At 44.4% G+C, this 23,810-nt stretch overlaps 1 protein-coding gene across 1 annotated transcript in view; it reads right to left on the bottom strand.

The window, feature by feature from the left end:
- LOC108153026 (activating transcription factor 3) overlaps positions 1–23,610 on the bottom strand; it is a 40,714-nt gene extending 17,104 nt beyond the window's left edge. The window contains exons 1-2 of the mRNA XM_017282781.2: positions 22,906–23,610; positions 3,411–3,456 (exon numbers count right to left, since the gene is read on the bottom strand). The gene's annotated coding sequence lies outside the window, so the exon portion shown is untranslated. The remainder of the gene's footprint in view (positions 1–3,410; positions 3,457–22,905) is intronic.
- Between the last annotated feature and the right edge of the window lie 200 nt (positions 23,611–23,810).

Here is a 23,810-nt window from a genome sequence, read left to right as displayed (position 1 = left end):
GCGGAGGCGGTTGAAGGCGGTGGGTTCCATGCACTTGTTTCAACGAATCTGTGGCAGTGTGTGTGTGTGTGGCTGCAGCGGCAGCTGGTGGCATGGGGCATGGGGCACAGACAACCACCAGCTGGCAGTCCGAGCAGCAACAGCGGCAGCACCAGCACCAGCTTCCAAGGAAATGCAACCCACGAGATTTGTACATGATCCAAAGAATCTTGGATCCAGCTTGATTTATCTGCAATGCACACGGATCCGTAGATACACTATCTACAAGGGTCTCGGTCCTCCTCCTCTAGGTCTGGGTTTCAGAACGAAGGATTTCTTTGGGTAAAAGAGACCCAGGACGGAGGTGTAACCGAAGGAAAATCACTAGAAGAAATGCAGGCTTAACGAAGATGAAGCTTGTTCCGGGCAGGTCCCAAAGCAGAAACCGATGAACACTGCTGCATGACACGTCTGACCGTGGAAATAGCCCTAGAGGAAGTACAGTAAACAGTGGATACAGAACGAAGTCCCTTAAATGAAACCAAAACAAAAAGATGGCCACTCCTCGAAATTAGCAGGAGGTGACCCCAAAAGGGGAATTTCAAAATGTATGTGTTTTCGGGGAGCGGCCCACAAAAAGATAGAACTGAAAAGATCCCGAGGAAGGGGCACAAGGGGCACAAGGGGCATGGTGTACGAGGGGACATCAATTAGCGGAAGACAAATGTGTCCCAAATGCGGGATCCGCTCCAATGCCCAATCTAACGCCACGCCAGGCCACGCCCTTTGGAGCCCTCACTTCTGGGTCTCCTCCTCGTAGTCCCCTCCTTCTCTCATCCCCATGTGCTTCGTGGTGGTGTGTGTGACATGTCCTTGACACATATCCTGCCAAATGCTCAGCACGCACTCGTATATGAATATCCCTCGCATTCGCATTCGCATACGCCATTCGCCTTTTGCGGGGCTTCAACGGAGGCGCCCCTAATCCATTTGAACTTTCAACGCTGCCAGCCAACGCTCTGGCCCTGGCTCCGGCTCGGGCTCTTTGGGTCTCTCCTTCAAGGATAATACTCGTAAAAACGAATGCCTTGCGCCCTACTTTATGGGCCAGCAGCAGCAGCGGCAGTCGAAAACTTGGCCAACTGTTTGTGTGGCTTCGGTAATATAATCCTAATGGAATTTACACTGAAAAGAAGGACACATGTGGCCGTGTCCTCTTTTGTTGGGCTTTGACGGGCAGAGGCGGAGGCAGCGGCAGGAAAACAGGAAGAAGAGCGATTCGATGGGGTGTGCCTTTTCGTAGGGGATGGAAGCAAACTTGTCGCGGGTCATGCGGCAGAGCCCCTCGGTCGATCTCTGGATTCTCTATGGATTCAGAACGGTTTCGTCATGCAGCAGTGCCGCTCGGTCTCAAAAAAATTGAATGAAAATTGCAAGAAAATTTCAAAGTAAATCGAAAATTCAAAATTCGAAGCAGAAAATGGAAAAGAGGAAATTTCAAGTGGAAGACGAGATCGAAAACAGTTTCCAGATTGCAGCCAAATGTTGCTGCTCGCTTTGGGTGCTGATTCTGTAGTTTTGGGGCATTCAGACACAGATACAAACACAAAGATACATCCACAGATACAAAAAGCTTTGGCGCTGGCTGAAGGTCAAGTGCATTAAGGCGAAACGGAAATGGAAATCAAATGAAATGAAAATGTTAAACGGGGGAAAAAAAAAAACAGAAAAGCAAACAGAATTTCCACACACGATGGAGAGAAAAAAAAATAGAGGGAGAGAAGAGAGAGGGAGAGACAGAGAGGGATGCCGTGCGTAAGTGTAGTAAATTCTGATTTTATTTGATTTAATTTTTTAGAAGCAGGAGACAAAGGAGTCGGAAAGAAGAGAATAGGAGAGGCAGGAGAGATGGGAGAGAGGGGTGACAAGGAGGGAATCAGAAAGGCAGGAGAGAGCTGGGGAAAGCGAGGTCATGGCCTAGCGGCGCTATCCTTGGCGGGTCCTTCGTGTGGCTTAATTGTGCGTGTCAGGCGGCCACAAAGCCCCCGCAGCAGAACAGGCCGCAACATTTGGACATGGGCATGGACATGCCAGTCCGATTATGCCCCAGAGAGCGGGGACACGAGGCAGGCGGCAGGACGAAGCATAGACGAAAGGCGGAAATGCTGGCGCCGACATTATCATTGGATAGACCCTTGGAGCCCTGCAAAAGTTCCGCACTCAAAGCGCAATTATGATAATTGAGTGAGCAGACGCCACAAAGAGAAGCAGAGAGAGACAGAGAGAGAGAGAGAGAGAGAGAGAGAGAGAGAGAGATAAAGAGAAGTGTGGCAAGAGGCAGTGTGTGTGTGTGTGTCTGTGTGGTAAGTGGCAGACAGGTTAAATTGCGCGTAACTCGACAGTAAATGTGGCAGATTCTTGTCTTTGGCGAAGGCTCCTCTTCCTTGATTGATTTGCAGACACAAGGGACAGGAAAGAAGGGGAAGCAGAGAGGTAGAGTGTGAAAGTAAGCGAAAAGGAGACTGAAGAAACACGACAGCCGTCTGGCGACCAATTGTCTCGAGGCCCTCAAACCCTTGAATGCCCCAAGAAACCCATGACACACAGATGCCGTGTACATACACATGTATGCCACATACAGAACACACGAAAATTTCCTCCTGCCTGCCGCACCTTGTGACGCACATTTTCCCCATGCCCCATGCCCCAGCCGCATGCCACATTTTGCGTTATGAATTGATTGCGTGCTGAAAATTCCATGTCTTTGATTGATTTCGTTTGACTTCCATTTTCGGTGGTGCCACTGGATGGCAGCGTGGGGCATGCGTGCGTGCCTGTGTGCGTGTCGCCTGGCGGCCGGTAGGAGGAAGCTGGAGGATCCCCCCGCCGCCGCCCGCTCTCCGTGGACTGTTTATAGCCAGTGCCACACATTTAATGGATTGTTTACATTTCGAACAGCCAAAAATTCAGCAGCAAAACGGCAGGAACGGGAGCAGTAGCCTCTGGTGGCATAAACAAAATCTCTGTGGAACGGGGACTCTTCGGAGCCCGAAGATGCAACATTTCGGACATGAAAATCGAAAGTGATTTGGGTAAAAAAAAGCAAAAAGATAGATTATGCAACGTGCAACAAACAGATACATATTCCTACCACAAAATACCAACAAAATTATAGATTTAGATTTCCCTTCTCTTGTTTGAGTACAAGTTATGTTCCCCTAAGTGAAAGGACACACAATGCCATGAAGAGAGAGAGAGAGATCACACATTCACCAGGAGGTGATTCTGTTTACAATAAGAGATCCCATGATCTGGGGTTCTCCTCTCTTGGATACTCTGCACAGAGTATCACAGAGTAGATACCTACGTGGGACTCGTACCCAGTCATCGCTTGGCCAATAATCGAGAGTGTCTGGCACTCTGTGACTTACCATCAAATGCACAAATGGTCGAGCATCAGATGTCTGAACTTCAGCGCTGAAATGAAAGATGAGAACGGGATGGAAAAGTATTAGCATTGATTAGCATTAGCAAACAATCTAATGAGCAAACAGCAGCAGCCCGAGGCTCAGGCTTCCACTGCAAACGAAACTGAAACTAAAATTGAGGCTAGGACTTGCAGATGAAGCTGAAAACTGAGACCGAGATTGAAGCTGAATTTGAGACGAGACTCGACTCGACAGAGACCGGAGAGCCACTGTGTGCCCCCTCATCAATAATTGCAGCTTATGGCCATCTATTATGTGTGTTTACTGTAAAGACGATTGATGATTATTGATTGGGCGAACGACCCCGCAAGACACACACCACACACCACACACATTCAGTATTCACAGTGAATATTCACGGCAGTGTACTCGGTGCTCGAATGGATGAATCATCGCGAATCCAAAAACCAAGAAATCCGACGCTAAAAACAAAACTCGCGTAGGTAGCCGTCAATTTTTTAGGCAAACAGCAAATAAATTGAAGCCAAAATAAAAACCAGCCAAAAAACCCGAAGAAAACCAAAAGACACGAAAGAGAGAAAGAGAACCGACACAGCAGCAGACAGTCCCAGGCCCACTAAGCGGACAGCACCAGCGGACATTGGCTGTCCATTAATTTGGCTTAAATCCCAGTGAAAAGAGAAGGCACGGGCTGGGGGACTTGTTGTTTATTTGGCCAGAATTGCGGCTGATTCTGGTGTGTTTACGTTTGTTACAGCCTGCATACCCTGTAATCCATGGGAAGCGAAGCGCCTTCCATACACCCCAAGGGATGCCTGTGCTTCGATAAAAACGTTCATCGATTGTTCATCGTTTATCGATAGTCACTGGAAACATTTGAGAAATGTTTTGCTGTTTGGTATTTTTTTAGTATATTTTGGTACTATATTATAGAATTCTTTGAATATTTTCTAGTATTTTTCAAACTTGATCTCGTATATCTTCATTTACTCTGGTATATTATCTAGTAATTTTTAAAACTTTTTCTGGTATATTTTTTAGTATTTTTCTGGTCTATTTTTCAATATTTTTAAAACTTTTTCCCGTGTATTTGCCAGTATTTTCAGATTATTTGCATAGGATTTTTTTAAAACTTGTTCTGGTGTATTTACTAGTATTTCCTATGATCTTATATTATTTTAATTTGATAATTAATGAATCTAAGCAAGAATAGATATCTTTTAACCTGCACAAATGTATAAATTGCATTTCATTTGCGCGAATGGGTATTCCATAGAATGGGGCGATCGATCCTTCCATCAGAAAGTGTAGCCCAAATCTTCAGCTTTCTTTGTGAAGTTAAGTCTGTGTTTGCTTTCGGTTTTTTTCTTTGGCTTCACGTTTCGCTTCCTCCAAAAAATCCTTTAGCGGAACGGCTACTTCATTTGCATCGATTCTCGTCTTTACACTCGAAAATTGCATCTTCTGTTTGCACACATAAATTTCATTAATTTCTGTATTGAAACACTTCTGCGGAGAAGCCACTCTGAGAGAGAGAGAGAGAGAGAGAGAGAGAGAGAGAGAAAGGGGCCTCGCGGGGAGTTCCGTTCCCTGGCAACGCGGCGTTTCGGGTCTTGGCTTTTGTTATTTTGTGCGAATTTTCGCATTCGATTCGCATTGAAATGTGCAAAAAAGCCAATTAGGAGCGCAATTAACAGCAATTTTGTTGTTGAGCTGCTGCTCCGAAAGCGAAGACCCAAAAGCGAAGCCCAAAAGCGGATTGAAATGTTGCCTGATTGAAGCTGAAAGCTTGATTGCACTCTCGAGAGGGCTACTGTTTCAAGAGAATCGCTTGTTGAAGATTGACAGATGGGAAAACATTGACAGTAGCGGATAATCCACTCTGGGAGAGAGAGTTGAAGCTAAATTCCATATAGTACAAAATAGAGATACAAAACGTAGGAAGCTTCTCCCATTATCCCATATCCATATCCATTCCCATTCCAATTCCCATTTATTTTTGTGTAATTTTCTGTAATTACAGGGTGCATCGGTGGCTCGTTTTATGGCGCCTTTCCCCCATCCAAAGGTAACATCGGCCGTCAAATAAAAGGCGCGACCTTGAGACTGCTTCGACAGCGATCTCTGGGGCGGGGGATCAATCTATCTCTAAAGACGGGGGGCTCCTCTCAAGTGCTGGTCGAACGAGTGCTTAATGTTTCTTAATGTCCATTCGGTGGCAATTAACCAACAAATGAACAAAACGACAGCTGCTACTGCCACCGAATGGACGGGCACAAAAGCCATAGTAAAAGTGGTTTCAATTTCAGTATTTTTTCGGGATAGATAGAGAGAGAGGGAGAGTCAAAGTGATAGAGGGATAGAGATGGCAGGAGGCATTAAAAATTATTTAATTAAGTGAATTTTTAATTTCGCTTTTTCTTGAATGTTGAATGCCTCTCTCTCTCTCTCTCTCTCTCTCTCTCTTTCTGGGGACCGTACTGGAGAGGCTGCCGCTGTCTCTGATGCTGAGTTGATTGTCTAATTTCATTAATCTACGGAAACGAAAGAGGCAACGAGGGGGCCTTGGGGGTGGCACACTTTATTGGCACTGTGCCACAGAGAAAACGCGCGCGCGCTTGACCCACTGTACGTGCGCGTTCTTCTGTCAATTAGAAATTTTCCAATTTCAACCTTTGACTTCTACATACGACTGTATATTCAAAGAGTGTAGAGTAGGCAGAGGAGGCAGAAGGCTAAGATCCCATCGAGATCGTTTCATTTAGCCGCAGAGTTTTGTGGCGTTCCCTTCACATAAATCAAACTTGAGACAACCGATCGAAATAATCGTTTAATTATAGTCCCCCAAAAGCAAAGTCCAATTGGATGTTGCACCTTCGATGCAGAGTGGGAACGAGAGGGAAATACAAGGAAAAACTATGTAATGGTAATGTCAGTATTTCTTTATGTATTTTCTCTTATTTTTCTAGTATATATAATCGATGATTTTTATTTTGTTTAGTATCTCTGGTACTTTTTTGTATTTGTCTGCCAGTTTATGGTATTTTTCTAAATTTTTATGCTTTTAGTTTCTAGTTTTTTATGGTATTTTTCCAGAAAAATTACTTTTAAATCAGTGCCACTGCATGGCAAATGGTTTTTTGTACTTCCGAGACGATGGATACATTTCGACGATGATATTCCACCATTTTTACTTCTGATAATAGATTCCTATATTTTCCCAGATATTTTAGGTAAAAAAAACAACTTTTTTTAAGCCTACATTTGTAGGGGATATACGGTCCTAAATTTATGGATAATATGATTTAGATTGTAGGCCGTTTTGGGTAATAAATTTATGTGTCTGGGATGCCAATTTGGGAGGGAAGGATTAGGAGTAGAAGAAGGCGGAAGATCCGCTGAGATACCATATCCAATGAATATTCGGAGATTGCCCAGATCCCATACGAGTATGCAGATGGTTCTGTGATTTATGACCCCATAATGATAATTATAATGTAAGCCCATAGATCGAGGGTGTGGCTGAAGCAGAGACCGAGGCTTAGAGGCCTACGAAGTCGACCTTCCATGGGGGTTACAGCGCAAGCAACAAAGCCGTTTGGCTACATCGGAGGTGAGGCGCTTTTTCTGTCGTCTTCTAATGCTTCCGGTTCGACTGCTACTCCTCCTCTGACTGCCCTTGAAGGTCCCGCTCCCGCGATAAGATATGGCCATAAAAGAGTGTAAGAGAGAGGGAGAGAGAGAGGGAGTGGCAGCGGACCGCTAGTAGTGGCATCTCTATCTTGCCTGTGTGTGTGTGTGGTATATTGATTGCCTGTCGGCCCGGAGTCCAATTTGTTGGCAAAGTACGAGGCGGCGACCATTAAAAAGTCATTACAAAAGCAAAAGCCACAAACATCAGCGACGAGCGGAGCTCAGAGGGATCTAGAGGGGGTTTTCGAGAGGGGCCAAAGGGGAACGACAAGTACATGGCATAATTGCAGGCAGGCAGACAAACGGACAGCCAGATCGGCAATCAAAAGGTTTGGGAGGAAGTGCGCATGCCCAAAAACAAAAAACAATCCAAAGTTCGACTTCGGAGTTGCGTTTTTTTTTTTTGTTTTTTTTTTCGTCTTCTACCGTTTTTGGATTTCCTGCTAACAAGCGACATGTCGTCTGGAGCTTTTTCTTGTTGCCACGCCCCGCATTGATCACTCTAAGGGCTCTGGGATGATTGACTCGTTCTATTATTTGCCCATTGATAATGAGCGTCAATTATCGTGTGCCCCGATCGCTTGTTTGCTCTCCACCGCTTGGATTCCCAGCCTGCGGAAGGGGGGCTTTGGCTGTGCGATCTCCTCGAAGCAGACCGCAGACGCAGCAGACGCCCCAGACAGATAGACAACCGCAACAGCGGCACCACCTTAAAACAGCACCTCGTGTGGCCCCACGGATGTTGTCCGTGACTCAGTTTTTCGAGTGAGCCATCGATCAATATTTGCCAGCGACCGAGGGCTGATGCATTTTCTCTACCTCTGAGAGTGGTGGGAAAATCGATCCATAAATGGAATTCTATGGAAGTTCAAGAAAAAATATGGACTAATGATAACCTAAACCTTAATCTGGTATTTTTAGTATTTCTTTTGGTATTTTTTCTAGAGCTTTTCTAACTTGAAGGTTTGGTATTATTTCTAGAATTTTCTTTTTGGGAGCCATTCTGATCAGCAAAATCAAAAAATGTTCTAAAATTTCTTATTATTTTCTTGCATTTATCTTGTGTTTTTTAAATTATTTTCTGGTATTTTGTCTAAATATTCCTTAACTTTTAACTAGTTATTTTTTTAGAAGAATATTATGGGAAACACCCTTGTAAAAAGGGCTCTGGTTTGGATCGAATGGTCAAAGTATTTTCCAATTCGGATTTTCTACCTTTATAGTTATGGAATTTTCAATTTTGTCGATAAACCCGACTAAAAGTCATCTAATAATCGCCCAGAGCTGGAATTGTCTTGCAACTATAAATATTCCGAATTTTTCCCCTCGAAGAAAAAAAAACTCAATAAATTTTGGATGCTTCTGCTTTGTTTTCGTGCGTGGCTTTGATCTTTCGACAAAAGAAATTCAATGAAATTTATTTGGCACCTGAACAACAGAGAGCCAGCGCCAGAGCCCCCCTTCCTCATGGTACAGGGGACAGCGGGGGGCAGCAGGAGCTGGGGTAGGCCCTGGGAACTAGTAGAGGCTAGTGGCACTAGCGGCAGCGGCAGTCTAGGTGGCACTTGCAGATCCATAAAAACCGATGGCAAACTACATATGTAAATGTAAAGCAATAAATTTGACCAACGAAATTCTCAAGGCAGGATGGAGAGAGGATCATCGGCATCATCTTCGTCGTGTCTGGTTCAGTGTGGTGGCACACTTTGAGCATAACTTTCTGAGCATAAATTTATAGTGAGTAGTGGGTGGTGTGATTGCTCGCTCGATCTCGGTCTGGCCGTTGATTACAGTAATTGATTGATTGATTAACTTGCAGGCGCACAGTGCCAGCGCTAGTGCCAGTGCCAGTGCCTGTCCCTGTGCCTGTAATTGTAATTGAATTGAAAAGTGGCATGTGCCTCTGCCGCTTGTGCCTCGGGCAAATGGATGAATGGATTCATGAATCGAATCGAATCGAATGGCAGAGCAGAGCAGAGTAGAGCAAGCAGGGCGTGGCCACTTGACGATCGGTCGTGTCAGAGTCGTTGTCGGCTGTCCGGTTGTCCGGTTGTCGCTTCAATGTCGCCGCTTTTCAGTTGCAATTAATGTTGACAATGCAACAGAAAACACAAACACGTATGCGAGTAGTATCTGTGTGTACATCCGATCTTGGTACGACGATCTATCCGTAACAAAATGGAACAAACGCCAGCAACGAGCTGGAAAACTACACACAATATTCGCCAAAAGCAAAACAACAGGGAAAAGCAAAAACACTATAATAAAACAATCGTAAAAATGTGTGACAAACGAGTGGAAAAAACAAAAAAGATTTGTGGCTGTCACACTGTGGCTATTGGGGGGAGGTGCAAGGAAGTTATGCCTTTATGCCTATACGCCCTTGCGCCTTCTCCTCCCCCAACACCAGACAGAAATGTGGAGATATAGATATTACTATGAGATGGCTATTCCTCCTCGATATTTCAGTAAAAGAAAGATGTTTCGAGAGAGGTTTCACAAGCAGTAGAAGTAGTGCGCTGGAGACAAGCAGTGAGGGTACAAGTAAGCAGTGCTCAAGGTAGATCAACGGGAAAACTTGGCAGCTGAAGGAAGAAATAGAAGCAGTGCGCGGATCAGAAGCATTGCAGCAAGCAGTCGAGTAGAGGAATAACAGCTTCAGGGAGGAATTCTTTTGGAATTGTGAGAAGTACGGAAAATTGGATGATCGGTGGGGAAGTGGGGCTACATTTATGATGCGTTGAAGCATCGATGAATGCCGGGCCATGCCATGCCTGCCATGCCCTGCTCATGACTATCAGCCGTACAAATATTGTATTTTGATTGCGTGTGTGTACACTTTTGTACGGTGTACGGTGAACGGTTGTTGTACATAAATACATACATATTGAAGTTTGTTGTTGTTGGCTTTTGGAGCTCTTGGGGGATCTGCTGTGTGCGTGTGTGTTTTTTTTTCGTAGGTTTTTATGATATTTTAATTTTATTTTTTTTGAATACCAAATGAATTGCTTATTGTTTTAAATGGAGGTTCGGTTTGGATGGAATGATGATGGGTTTGTTTCGATTGCTAATTAGCATAGCAGAAACACAAGTTCGGAACAGCGAGGAAATACTAAGGTAAATAGAGAGATACAGATACAATGATACTTCGTACTGGCCCTCGTACTCGTGCTCGTAGAACTATCTGTATCTGTGGCTGTGGCTGTGAAGCAAAGCCAAACAAATAATAAATGGAAAAGAAAAGAGTGAATAGTACTAGTACCACCTAAAGAGAAACTAGTTTCCCCTCTAATGAATGGAAACATAGAATGACAGAGAGATGGATAGAGAGAGAGAGAGAGAGAGAGAGAGAGAGAGAGAGAGAGAGGTCTGTGCGTACAACGATACAGATACATTCGTAGAGTGGAGTGGCGTGGCGTGGCGTGGAGTGGAGTAGGAAGTGCCAGAGAATATGGCCAAAATGAAATGCCAATGAACCAAAGAGGCCAAATCATTCTTTTTTGCTTTTTTTCTTTTTTATTTGATTTTTCATTTCCCCCTTTGGATTTTTTGTTGTTGCTTTTGCTTTTTGAATAATTTATGAGAATGGCTTTTGCCATACTACTATTCTTTGCGGCAAGAAGCAGTAGAGTGGAGTGGAGTAAAGGAGGAGAATGTGCCATGAAATGCGGCGGCGCCCCAAAATAAGACTTATGGCTGGCCAATGGATGGCCATTTGAAAGTCTCCTCTTTGGAAATGGAAATGGAAATGCAAACTGCTTGAAGCATGCCCCACTGGGGTGTGGAGACTCTTATGGTTATAGATGGGGTCATTCATTCAATCATTCATTCATTCATTCATTTCAGTTGGGACTCTCCAAATCGGTCAGCGTGTCAGCAGCATATTGTGGATTAGATTGTGACTAATAGAAAAGCTTCGACGCCGACTTAGTTTGCGTATTTTTCTTAGTCAAGTAATATCTATAGATACTCCCCCACAACTACAGTGGGACACCCACAGACACAGACACAGGCACAGAGACACGACACAGTGAAGCCAGTGGCAGAGGCAGAGGCAGAAGCAGCCGAGAGAGTAACAAAGTGTAACGAAGTTAGAAACAAAAGCTTTTAACGCCCACGCCAAGGCCAAAAGCTAATTTGCATATCTCGACACACACGAAAAAAACAACAACAGCAACAACAAAATGGAGAAAAAATGGAAACGAAAAATAAAAAGCAGAGAAACAACAACGACTCGCAGAGTCTTGCTATTCCTACATTCTACAGACCCGAAAAGTACATAAATACTCGCATACACGGATTCCGTAGAACACCGAAAGTGTTTAAAATATGGCCCGACAGCTGCGACCCCTTGACCTCCCGCTCTTTGATAACTACATGCTCCATGTCATGCAGATGGTAGCAGATTGTATCTGGTGGATAGGTCCCGATTTTTTCCGCTAGATTATTAAGATCCCAGTGGGTCTAAGATCTTTTCGTACATTCGGCAACCCCTGGGGTAGGTCTCCCAAAAGACAGAAGTGGAGAACCCTGACAGTTCTTTGATGTGTTTTTCGATGGAATCGATATCTTTAGATGATGCTTATCTGTTTAGTTGGGAATTTATATCGTTGGATCTCACATATGGTGCGGCGGGTCACCAAGTGAGATTTTCTCTCATGGAAATCGACGTATTTACATATATTTAAGGACATTTTGCAGCTCTTCCAGCCCCTGCAACGATCCACGATCCGGCTGTTCTGCTTGGGATGTATGTATGTATGCTAATGTATCTGCTGGATACACACAGGAAAACAGACAGACAGGCGTCGGGCAGGGCGCTCGCTGCTCAGGGGCCACCAATGTGCGTGTGTAACTAAATACAATGCAAATTTCTTTCGACTAAATTACTAAAAAACACCAACAGCAAAAACACACAAGAACAAACATTGAAATACATTACCACACACATACACACACACACACACACACACACACAAACACACACCGACACATGGAAATTATATATATTTTACACCCCCATGACGGGGCACGTTGCAGGGGCATAATTAATTAGTGGAACAGAGAGGGCACGGAACTTGGACTACGACTAACCGGTGCCAGTGCCAGTGCCAGTGCTGCCTGCCTGCCTGCTGCCTGGGGTTTCGGGGTCTGTGTCGGGGCTTTCGACTTCAGCTTCGACTTCCAGTTGCTTTTTATTTTCAGTTGTTTTTTTTTTCGGGGTTTTTCGGTGCTAATGAGTACATATTGTGCGAAAAAAGCAGCCAGCGAATAAACAACAGAAAAAGCAAACAGCAAACAAGCAAACACCAAAAGCAGTTGGCAGGGCGGCAGAGAGCAGAATATATGCATGTATGTATGTATGTGTGTACATATGCACATATGTACAACAGCAAATGAAAGAAGTTTGCAGGCCACAGATAGAACGTGGAAAGAAAGCGTGATAAGCGAATCCTAATGAGAAGCTCTGATAGCAAGCAGTGCAAGGCATGAAAAAGGGAAGCAGTAGAAAAGCGCAGTGCATTCTTTGGAACAGGAAAGTAAGCAGGATAAGCAGTGCAGGGAAGAGAGTATAGACCAGTTCTAAGCAGAGGAAAACTCAGAAGACAGTCCAAGAAAGCAGTGCACGAAACAAAATCAGAACAGAAGAAGCAGAGCAGAAGCAGAGGCAGAGCAGAGCAGAGGCAGCGCTATTAAAATGGATTCCCGCCGGACTTCCTGACCATATTATATTACCAGCTACAGTCCCTGTTCCTATCTCTAACCACCTCTCTCTCTCTCTCTTTTTCTCTCTCTCTCTTTTTGACACTCTGACCCACAAAAAACAACAACAGGAACAGTGACCCATAAAAGACAATGTGCAGCAACAGCGACAGCGACAGCGACAGCGAAAGTGATGACACAAAAAGAGACAGAGCGGAGAGGGGCCCGCTCGCCCGAAGCCCAACCTTCGGCTGGGCCAAGCCCACGTCGTCCGTGGCACAGCGCAGTGCATTAATATGATTAGCAGGCGAAAGATATACTTTCAAAGAAGGAGCAGCAGCAGGAGCAGGAGCAGGATGACGAGGAATAATGCCATTTCCTGGAGCTAAAGCCAACAGCCCACGTGCCCAATGTCGGTGGAAGGTCACTCGCGCTGTGGGATGTCCAGCACGAAGCCAGTGGACCGAGCGAGCGAGCCACCATATGGCGGGCAGCCACACAACCACCGAAAAAAACGAACGCACCAAAAGCTAATAAAAAAACGTACCCAACCGACGGCTATAAAAACAACAAAAAGAGAATCCAGAGTGCAGCCCACGTGCAAAGAGAGAGCGAGACCCAAGAAGGTAAGGTGTGCACACGAATGCACTTGAAACAGGTACCTGTGCCCCTACCTTCTGTGCGGGATATGCCTTGGACAAGGCGCAACGCAAGCCGAAGATGCAGAGAGCGGAAGACCCGAAGAGTGGGAGAGCAGGAGAACCTCTAGGCTTTCGGCCGTGGGCGTGGGCGCGGGCGCAGACGTCGTCGCCGCAAAAGCAAAGCTGAGGAAGTGCAGTCAGCGTCGCAGCCACGCAGCCGCCAACGTAACTGCCGTTAACTTTGGCAATTGTCGCTGTCGCTGTCGATATCGCTGTGCCTCTGCTGTTGCACTGCTTGCCTTCTGCTGCTTGGCATTGTTGATAAGACAAGCCACAAGGCAGCGGCAGAGGCAGTGGCAGTGGCAGCGGCACAGTGGGTGGGCATGAAATGGGATCTGCATGACATTGTTACCCCCCAAAAGGAAGTGCAAGTGGGGGAGGTGCTAAGGAAAGGAGGGCCAAGGAGTTATCTTTGATCGCTTAACCGTTTCACCTTCACCTGTTGCTGTTGCACTCCCCCCCTTCCACATCATCCTCTTGGAGGAAGTTTTCTCAGTCTTTCATTTAGTTATGGAATCTGCTGTTGGCAATCATTTATCACCCCGCTTCGTTCCGTTCCGACCCGCTCCGCTCCGCACCGCTCCCTCTACCACTTTATTCCGTTCCATTCCACTGTGCTCCGCTCAGTTTCGTACAACAGAATGTTTAAACATTCAATTTCCCTATGCAAATTAGAAACAAAAACAGCATTTATTTTTTTTCGGCTTTGGCGTTGGCTTTGCTTTTTGGTTGGTGGCTCTTTGGACCTTGAACAAGGTGAGCCGTTCGTTCGTTAGTTCATTCGTTTGTTGATTGCTCACTTTTCAGTTGCCGGATCGGATCTTTTGTGACGAGTGCGGGTATACCTCGTTTGCAGAGTAATGCGGCACTATTATGGTTCTGGCAAAGCCTACATTTGTTATCGTCGATAACAGAGTACTAAAATCTCTTCTGTTTCGTAACTGAAGAATCTCTAGAGTCCATGCAGTTCTCCCGTTAACGTTTCACCTGATCTGCATGTGCAGGGTATTCGCAGCTTCGGAACACTCAACATACAGGCAGCTTTCATTGTCGACACTTCTTTTGTTGTTGTTTAAAGTCGCTTGTTGAAGTTCAAAGTTAAGTTTTTGGCGCCTGAGCGCAACGAAACGAGACGAAGACAAAAGACTCACCAAAGACAGCAGCAAAAGAAAAGGCAAAGCAGCCAAGGAAGAGTTAGCAAGCGGAAGGTAGATCCAAAAAGATTAAGAAAACGAAAAATTCACACCTCCAAAGTGGTGGAGCAGGGCGTATGCTTGATATTCCGTATGAAAAATTATGCATCAATCAATCAATGATTGCCCCCGGTGGTTGCTGATTGCAGGAGAAGAGACAAGAGGAACAACGGAATGGAACAAATCCTTTTCAGCTTAAAAAAATTAACAAATTAATATAAATCTCAACATTTCTCTCCCTGCGATCCCCCTGCTACTCCTCCTCCTCCATCAACGCCTCCTTCGAGGCACGCGACGCTCTCTCTCTCTCTCTCTCTCTCTCCCTCTCCTCTCTGCCAGCTGTTGTTGTGGGGGCTCTCATCTGGTTGGCTCCGAAGGGGATTACGAGGGGATTACCTGTTATGTTAAAATCATCTCCAAAGCTCAATTTCAATTTAAATTTGCAGCCCCATCGTTCGCCTCCATCCCCCTTTTAGAATCCATTTAAATTTCTGTGTGTGTGCTGTTGTTGTTGTTCAATTTTTATATTGCGCAATGAATTTTTTTGTGCGAATGCGAATCAGCCTGGATCCCCACAGAAACAGATACAAATGACAGATACACAGCTACAGATACAACGTATAATCGTGTGCGGTGTGTTTTTGTGTGTCTTTTTCCCATGTGCACACAAGGTGACAAATTGCCTTTTGATGCTTGCGGCGACCTTGAAGCTGCATCCCAGCCCCACGCAATCCCCGCCCCAAAAAATGTATCTGTATCTCTGAGCAATCATATTTTTCCAGCAAAGCAATTTGTTTTGTCACAAATTTTTCTTTGTTTTACGAATAATTTTGTTGCCCCGAAAATTATCCCAAAAAATATATATACCTATGTACACTTGTACACATGTATGTATGTGTGTATATAAAAAAAAAGGAGGAAAAATTAAAAATGTTCCCCAAGCGAGTTTTTCCCAGAGTTTTTTCAAGCTGCACTTAACCTTCAAAGAGGGGAGGCGGATCGGCGGGGGATTCGCTTTAATTGTTACATAATTAAGATGCAAAAATATTATTATATTCGAGTTACTTATAACGTTTCGAGAGCATCCCCTCCGACGATTGTTTTCGTTTTTTTTTTTTTTGGCAATTTTTGTTTGAACAATTTTAGGTCTGATTTTATGGATCAAAAAGCGTAACACATTCCACAGCAACAAAAGGCACTTCCCTACTGCTGCTGCTGCCCATCGCAGCGGAAAGTCATTAAGCAGTGGAGCGGCAGAGCTGGAGCGATTCGGTTTGGGGTTTGGGGTTTGGGGATTCGGTTTTCGGGCTTCTAATGAGTTTTGCACAGCCATTTGTCTTGAGTGAAGAGATACATACAGCTGTATCTGTTGGATACATTTGCACATTATTGTATGGGAAGAGGGGAAGGGTGAAGAGGGTGCTGGGAAGAAGAGAAATGATGCTTAACATCTGAAGATACAAGTATCCATAGGGGAAGATCCGCAGGATGAAGAAAGAGTAGGGAATGGGAATCATTAGAAGAAGATACAAGATATTGTATCTAAAGCCTTTGCTTCTATCTCTAGATACATTCTAAGGGATTCCAAGAATTGTTTTCCATTAAAAAAAAGGAAGAAGGATGAATCAAATAGAAAATGGGCATCATTAGATGATCTTATATCTTGAAACCGTGTTGCCTTGAGTCCTTGCCTCACAGATACAAAGGATGCATAAGATCTGAAGATACAAATATCTCTGGGAGGTCCGTTCTCTTGCTGTATCTTGTATTTTGGCGATCTGTTTTCTATCACTGTATAAATATTTCATAAGAGCATTGTGTATCTTTTATCTCGTAGCCCTGTTTTGTATCTTTGCCTCAATTTGAAGATGTATTTACTAGGGAAACCCCAAGGGAAGAAAGATTCCGAAAGGCCTTGTGAATCTCATTGCGAATAGAAAAAGTATCTTTGAATTACTTGTGACAAATCTAACAGATGGAACAGATGGTGCTGTCTGTCTTTCTCTTTCTCCCATTAGATATCTCTCTGTAAGTTCGCTTATTTCATTCCCTTCTGTCTGTTCTTCTACTACTCCTCCTCGACTTTGTTTTTAGGGGGCATCTCCCTTTTTTGGGGGCCCCACAAAACATTTGTTGTCCAAGGGCCACGCCCACAGCTTTACACGATCTCTAGAGCTTCGAATCAAAGGCTGGGGAGGCGAAGCCATGCCACAGAGGCATGTACGGGGGACAACACCGCATTCAAGTCTCAAGTTTTTTGGGTTTTTAATGGGCCCCCACGCTGGTGCCCAACCGCTTCTCCGATTCTCTCCGGCAAACATGTTTCTCTATCTCTCTCTCTTTTTTGTTTGTGTTTTATTCTGTTTTTTTTTTTGGCATGAGCGTGAGAAGAGCAGGGCTTTGTGATTGTTCGAGGCTTGAAGCTTGAAAGTGGCTTCCAGGTAGCGGGAGAGCGGGGAAGCGGGGAAGGTTGAGCGGAGGGTATTCCAAGCGCCAGCCACAACAATTTTCAAGTTCAATTTCGTATTTGAATTTGGAATTTTTGTGTGTGTGTCGCTCGTTCTACGTGCAACGAAAGCAAAAGTCGCCCTCTGCTGCGGCAACCCTCTCCTCCGCCTCCCCCTGCCCCTCCGCCACAGTTTTCGGGCCATTAAAGCGCAGCAGAGCATGACGCGCCGCCGCCGCCGCCCGTTGCTGCAATTGAAATGACCAAAAAAAAAGAGGCAAAGAGAGAGAGAGAGCAAGAGCTGGCGAAAAACGGAAAGAGAGAGAGAAAGAGAAAGAGTGCCAGGGGGGTGCCAAAATCAAGGGGGTGGCATGTCAACGGGAACTTAATTTATTGATCAAAAAAACAAAAACAAAACAACAACAACAACAACAAAAAGGAAAGAAATAAAATAAGAATAAAAGCCAGGGGCATAAATAAATAAATAAAAACGACAGCGACAGAGGCAGCGGATAAGCAGAAGGAAAGAGAGAGCGAGATAGGGAGAGAGAGATACATAGATAGTAAAATAGCGAAAGGCTAATATTTTTGGTTTTTGGTTTTTGGGTTTCCTTTTTAGCCTGCCTCCTCATTAAAGTTGTTCTTTTTGGCGAAAAATAAATTAGAATTAGATACGTATACGTATACGCATACGCAGGAAAAAGATACAGATTCAAAGATACAAAAGACAGAGAGCATGACGGAGAGGGAGATACAAAGCCAAGAAATGCGTAGATACAGAGATACGAAAACCAAACCAACGACGACATATTTCCAGTTTCTAGCCCCCCCAAAAAAAAGGGGCAGAAGGAGGAATAGAAGGAGGGAGGAGGCAGACTAGGAGCCCACCGCGGGGCAGTAAGGAGGAGGGACCGGGTCTCACATATGGCTGCAATTAAGTAATTTTTTGGAGCAACAAAGCAACACAAAAAAACCAACAACAAAATAATGATATATAGTATGTATATAAGAGAGACACAACGCCTAGGCGCAACGCCATAGAACCAATACGAAACGTAAGCAGCGACTAGATACGACTGAAGTGATACTCATTAGATGTATGCGCTTTAATATTTGTGATTTTAGATTTGAGATCTTTTTCAAGCTCTGTAGTTCTTTTGTCTCTCATTTTTTTTACACTGCGCGTCATGCGGCAGCCCACCTCGGTCAGTGTTTACTTTCCAAAGTGTAGAATGTTATAATTTTTTATTCAGTTTTTGGTGGGACAAATCGTTAGTATTTGTGGAGTCTTAGACTGTCGACTCCAACGTCTTCGTAGAGTATGCAACATTGGATAAATTTATATACCTAAATATACTCATAGCTCATTGGAATAGCCATTTGTGGTTGATTTGATCTTGGATTTTCGTTTTTCTTCTTCTCCCTTAATCCCAATACACCCTTCATTGTGCTAAGTGGTATCTTACGAAACGAAACGAAAATTCGACAATTAAACCGAAAAAAAAAAACTAAAACGAAGAAGAGGAAGAGGAAAAAGCAGCAGCTGGAAGCAGAGGGCAGAGACGCGAAAACCCGACCCCACATGAACCTTTTTTTTAATTTTATTTAGTTCGTCTTTTTCTTCTATGAATTATATATAACATAAACATATGTACATACATATGTATGTACTTTTTGGTATTACACACATTTTATGTGCTTCTGCTGCTTCTTCTTCTTCTTCTTCAGATGTTACTGATTTCTGGATACGCTTGCCGTTCTGGGAGGACGCTTTAGGATTTCGATACGTTTCCGTTCGCGGATGAAAAAGTTGTACAGAGAATCCCCCCCCGGAGGAACTCTAACGTACTCCTAATGGATATAGGAATTTTTGGAATGGAATGGAAGAAGAAGAAACTGTACTTAAAAAGCGATAAGGGCAAATCACAGCGAAATGTATCTGCAAGAAAGAACAGTATTCAGCGCTTCGGCATTCGAAAATACAGAACAGAATCAGAATATAGTACAACCAGAAACAGAAACAAACCCGAAAAATAAACCAAAAACAAAACCAACAATATTTAATGTGCTTCAAGGTTAGAAGACGGCGACGACGACGTCGACAGCGCTACAAAAAAAAGAAAAACAACAACAAAAAACACCAAACGAAATGGAAAAAAAAGTTGTATAAAAAGCCAAACGCCAACAAAAAAAAAAAAAATAATAACAAAACGCACAACAAAATAAAATTCGTGATGAATTTTAAACAATAAAAAAAAACAAACAACAAACAAAATGTTCCACCGCCAGAAAGAGGGAGAGGAAAAGAGATAGTGATAAAGCAGAAGAGGGGGAGTGGAGCAGGGAGGGCATGGAGAGGTTAAGGCAAAAGGTTATACGCAAAACATTTCGGGGAAAAGAAAAGGCCAGGGATAGAAAGAGGGGAAAAAACATAGAATGAATGGAAATGGGGATACGGGCCAAGGCGGTGGAACGCTGGAAAGGCAACACAAATATATATGTATTGTGCGTGCGATGTCCATCCGTGTTCCACGGAGGAACGAATCGGAATGAGAATAGGTGTTCTAGGGGGCCAAGGCTGTTACTGCGTCCGATTGGAAGCCCCTTGGCATGAATGGAAGGGTGTTTCGGTCAAAAACGGATTGGATTTTGGATTTTCGAGGTATAATCAGAGTATTCTTCACAGTGTTCACGCCTCGATGGCATTATAGATACATATATGTATATATCTATAGTTGGAGAAAATTGAGTATTTTCGTATCAATTACACTGGAAATCCAAAAAATTCTTTCATATTTAAGTAAAATTGAATCCAAGTCGGAATCTAAGGTGTTTTTGGGTAAAATTACATAAAACCTTTCTTCAAGGATTCAAGGACAGCTCTTGAGTAATTCGATTGGATTTTCTTAAGTAGGGTATATTCCCATTCGTGACGATCCGCTGCCACTGCCTTCTGTCTCTCTTCTTTTAAAAAACAAAAAAAAGAAGAGTATTGTTATTTGTGAAGCGCTTTTTACGGCTACTCGGTATCGCATTTTCGACTGTCTCTCTGTCTGTCTGTCTGTCTGTCGACGGCAAAGTTGACAAATGGCAAACCGGTTACTGGCTTTGGCTTTTGGCCAGAGCTTCGCTCCGCCGCCGCCGCCGCCGCCGCCGCCGCCGCCGCCGCTGCCGCTCCTACTATTCCTATTCCAGTGGCCGGACTAAGCCCGGTCCGTCCGCTCCAGCCCGCCCCGCCCTAAAGCGTGTCTCTCAAAACGAAGTAAAAAAAAAATATGTATGTATATATGTACGAAAAATACTCTTAAAAATATAAATAAAATACTCGTTAGCAAAAATCAAAATGCATACAAATTTCCAGCGAAAAAAAACAGCAACGAACCGCCTCGGAGAAAGCGCGTGGGTGAAATGGAGAATCGAATATCGACTTCGGAAACGGGAATGGCAGACGGGAATGGGATTGAGGGGGGGGAGGAATAGGGTGCCGCATAAATTGGTTAATGAATTTGCCCAAACAAAAAAAATGAATTGGAACGAATTAAGGCTTGATTGCACGATTGGTAAGGGTCGGAGATGCGGGTCGACCCGAGACCCTTTTCGTTGCCTCAAAGTATTTTATAGAACGGCGGTGAGTGTCCAGAAATCGAGTGATTAAAGATTCATCCACCAAAAGATCAACTACTTTCAGTCCCTCATTGACTAAAAGACAACAATTACATATGCTACAAGGCAGTCCGCTACTCAAACACTTTTGTATCAATAGTTTCTTGAGTTTTCTTTCTTTTGAATCTTTTTCTATTTTTCTATGCCATTCTTCTAACATTTTTGCGACTTTCCTGTTCCTGTTTGAATCAATCCCATAAGTACTTCCCTAAAGTGTTCCTTCCCTGTTCGTTTCGCTTCGTTTCGATTCCTTTCCTTCCAGTGAGTGTCCATTTCCTATCGTTCCATTGCATCAATCGTATCGTACTTGTTGATGCAATGCCTAGACTGCACCTCTCTGTGGACCGCCCTGAGAGTATTGGTTAAATCTGTTGAAATATTTACACATTTGCCACATGCTGCCGTTGCACACAGCAGCAGAGAAACAGAGAGATGTGCGATGTGCGATGATGTTTACTTATACGACAGTTTTCATTGCTTTTTGGTTTCAAAAATCATATGTATTTTCTTTCGAAATTTGGTCTCACAAACCGACTGCATAAACTTTTGACAGTTTTGTGTCGTAGCAAAGGAAGCGTCAGATGACTTTTTGACAGCCACATGAATCTCTCGGTGAATAGAGAGGGAATACAGAACGAATACAGCCTGCAAATGAATGAATGATCGAATAGAAGTGTTCTGTTGAACAAAGATTCGAGACAAAAGCCGTCGATGCGCACTAAAAGTGTACAATAATAATTTGTGTGACTATTTTGTTTGATAGATGGAATCCATACACACATGTCGTTGCTTACCCTTCCTCTCCCTCCCGAGTAACTGTAACTACTGCGTCGTCTTGGACCCTTCCTCCCTTGGGAGGGGTACTGCTTGCCTGCCAACAATGGGAATCATTCATTCACTCGCACACCCAAAAAGATTCGTAGATTCGTTCGACGGCGGCACAGAGCCCATACATTGTACATGCCACACACTGTACTGTGCCCCCAGCCCCTTTATGTGTGTGTGCCGGAGAAAGAGAGAGAGAGAGAGAGAGACAGAGAGTGAGGGGTGTGGCATTTTCCGCAATTCGTGGCATAAATTCTCTTTGCGATAAAATGCGCAACGCGCGGGCCACAACGATTTGGGATAAGTAAGTCCTTTGGCCTCAGACAGCCAGAATGGGGGTTGGGGGTTGGTTTTTCATTGGGGGTTAAGGGTTGGGGGATGGCAGGCGTAGCTGGGCTAAGGGTTGGGGGCGAGTGGGTGGTTGTGGGGGGGGGGGGGGTTGGTGTCAGTGATGTGGAATTGGGGGAGGAACATAAAAATATTTATGAAATGAATGCATTTCCAAGAGTGGAAGTGAAATTATCCATAAATCCAATTGGCAATGGTTCTAGATACTTGCCATTGCCATTTTTATTCGATACGATTCCCCCTTGATGTATTCGTATATCTTTGTATCTGTGTCCATGTGCAGCGTGAGGGGGAACGGCAGACAGAGAAGAGCAGCGTAGAAAGAAGCGTGCGAAAAGAGGCAAAACACCTGTTAACCTTTTTTGGCCCGAAGAAAAGAGCGTGCGCTGCCGATGATGGGGTTTCCTTATGTGTGTGTCTGTATATTGAGCACCTACAAAAGAATGGAAAACTCGGAAGGAATGAATTCCTTGTTGGAGTCGATAAGGTATCAACGAATCAATGATAGATCCGTACGCTTTCTTTCGATGTATGTTCCTTTCTTTGATAGCCAATGAATGAATGAGGATCGTAAATCCCCAGTGAATGGCCTCTTCAATGGCAGGAGTGCACTCGTGAATGCTCTTATGAAAGAGTACTCTTTAGAGAACCTTTGGGCACTGCTCCCTCCCAGTCGTGGAATTATGGGGACTTTCCCCAATTGCCGTCCCCCATCACGAGATGTTCAATGCGACGCTAGCGACTGAATGAATGTGTGAGTGTGGGGGAACCGTATAGCCCCCTCTTGTTTATTCGCGAGCAATTTGCGATAATGTTCTGCGGTGGGGCGGCGGCAAACATGTGAGAAAAGTCACGTAGTTCTCGGAGGACACATAACATACGAAATATACCCATTCATTGCTCACCTGTTCTGCAGGATTCCTTCGATTGTGAGATGAATGATGGCTGCTGCTGCTGCTACTGCTGCCAACACTGCTTGTCGTTTACTAACACTGTGTATACTCCAGCGTACGCGGGGAAAACACCTGTTTGCGGTCGGTTCTCTTTGGGGCACGCGGCACACTGTTATGGGGTCACTTTTTTTCAAGGGGGCTTGGGGACAGATAAGGAGCAGGGGTTTGGTTTTCACTTGTGGCACTGCTACTCTTATGACACTAAAGCGTGACGCTGTTGTAAGGCATTTTGTGGTAGTTGTTATTATATCTTGTTGTTGTTTTTGTTTCTGTTGTTGTTGTTGTTGTTGTTGTTGTTGTAACACTTTGTGGATTCAACACTTGAACAAAAATAATTGTACGATCGATCTGTTGTGTGTATAAATATATATATCTATCTTTTTATAAGGTGTATTCCCGATCTTGATCTTCAGTTTTTGTTGTGTTTTTTTTTTGTTGGGGTTGGGGTTTGGGGGGTAACGCGCGCGGGAGAGGGTTGCCACTGCGTTTTTGGGGGGGCGGGGGGGTTGCCACTCTCTCTCTTTTTCAGTTTTGAAATCTGCTTTCGAGCAGCGCTTTTCGGGCGGCAGTTTCAGAGTTGCTTTCCCGACGAAACCAGACGTTGAAATAAAAGTTCGAGCAACATTCGAATTCGCTTAAAGCCAATAAGTCAGTCGGCGGCAGCGGCGCCAGCTGCGACCGAGACAGTGGCAGCGCTGTTCTAACGCCGCGCGAGCAACGAGAACAACGAAAAAACGAACGAACGAACGAAAACGAAACGGCAAAAGGCGCGGCTGAGAATGTCGCTCTCCCGCTCTTCGCTCTCTGCCACGTTCTAAGTCGCAGTCGGAGCCAGCAGCAGGCAGCGGCTATAAAAT

Source organism: Drosophila miranda, chromosome XR (assembly GCF_003369915.1).
Source record: "Drosophila miranda strain MSH22 chromosome XR, D.miranda_PacBio2.1, whole genome shotgun sequence".
Taxonomy (NCBI): Eukaryota; Metazoa; Arthropoda; class Insecta; order Diptera; family Drosophilidae; genus Drosophila; species Drosophila miranda.
The sequence above is the reverse complement of the archived record's forward strand: the minus strand, read 5'-3'. Positions and strand labels throughout refer to the sequence as shown.